The sequence below is a fragment of the Hemicordylus capensis genome, chromosome 5 (genome assembly GCF_027244095.1).
Source record: "Hemicordylus capensis ecotype Gifberg chromosome 5, rHemCap1.1.pri, whole genome shotgun sequence".
Taxonomy (NCBI): Eukaryota; Metazoa; Chordata; class Lepidosauria; order Squamata; family Cordylidae; genus Hemicordylus; species Hemicordylus capensis.
In genome coordinates this window covers 145,306,119-145,307,364 of record NC_069661.1, presented here as the reverse complement: position 1 = coordinate 145,307,364, position 1,246 = coordinate 145,306,119, and positions in this window count along the sequence as shown.

Genomic DNA, 1,246 nt, shown 5'->3' with positions numbered 1-1,246 from the left:
AGGGAGGGGTACCTCCCCCCCCCACTAGGTTTCCTCGCAGGTTTAGTCGAAGCTGATGCTTCCCCTCCCGCGCTTGGGCAGCGCCCCCCCGCCCCCGGTCCCTCCTATGCGCAGCAGGGCCCTTGCGCCTCAGGGAAGTGTTACGGCCTCGCCCTGGAGCAGTCCTTGCAAACGGCAGCGCTACGCTAGCCAGGTCTGTTCCTTGGCTGACTCAGCCAGCGTTTGCCGGGGGAGCAAAGCGAGGGGTGGTAACTTCCTCCCCCTCCCCCGGCCCAACCCCTGCCTTGTGTATGGTAAAACACTGGCAGGCCTTTGTGCCGAGCTTTCTAACGCGTGTGTGTGTCGATTGGCCATTGAGAGAAGAGGACCTCCTCTCTCTAGGCTGGGTATAGCTATAACTGAGTGGATGGGTTGGGCCCAGTGTTTCCTCTAACAGGGATTCCTAGATGTTGTTGACTACAACTCCCAGAATCCTCAGCTGCAATGGTTTTTGCTTGGGGATTACTGGAGTTGTAGTGAACAACACTTGGAAATCCCTGTTAAGAAGAGGGAACACTGACCAGCGCCCCCCCATCCCTCCCTCCCTCCCTCTTTTATTCGTCTCCCTCACTCTGAGGACCCACAGCTGCTGAAAATAGCTAATTCGGAACCAAAGGCAAAAATACCAAACGAGCATAATACTTGACTGTTGGCAACTTGCTCCCCAATAGCTTGCAGGGACTTGGGTGTCTTGGGGTCGTCTGCCCGATATGTGAACGCACACCCTCCATTCTGGAGAAGCGAGCTAAAAGTTACCCCGTATGGAAATGAGGTCAAAAGGCTGCAGGACTCTCTTGCCTCTTTACATCGAAGCAACTCCCACTGGATTCAATGGAGTCTACTCCCAAGGAAATGTGTATAAGGTTGCAGCTTTAGGCAGGCTGGCAGCCAGCAAGCCCTATTAAGCGCAGCTTTCGGGTCTAAATAAATCCACGTGGGACTGAGCAGCAGGATCCTAAGCGCCTGGAAGAGCTGGGCTGGTTTCTACTCGTAGATGGACTCAAGACCCAGCAGCAGTCCCTTGCCACATGCATCTCTTGTTCACTCAAACAGCATGGCAATTAAAGCGAACCCTCCTGCCAATCAGGCGGTGCAGACGAGAAAGATCCCTCCCGCTGCTGTTCTTTTCTTTTTTTGCAAGCAGCAAATAAGGCATACTCAGTGGAAGGCGGGAGAAAGACTCTCCAGCCTTCGCGTTAAGCGGCGA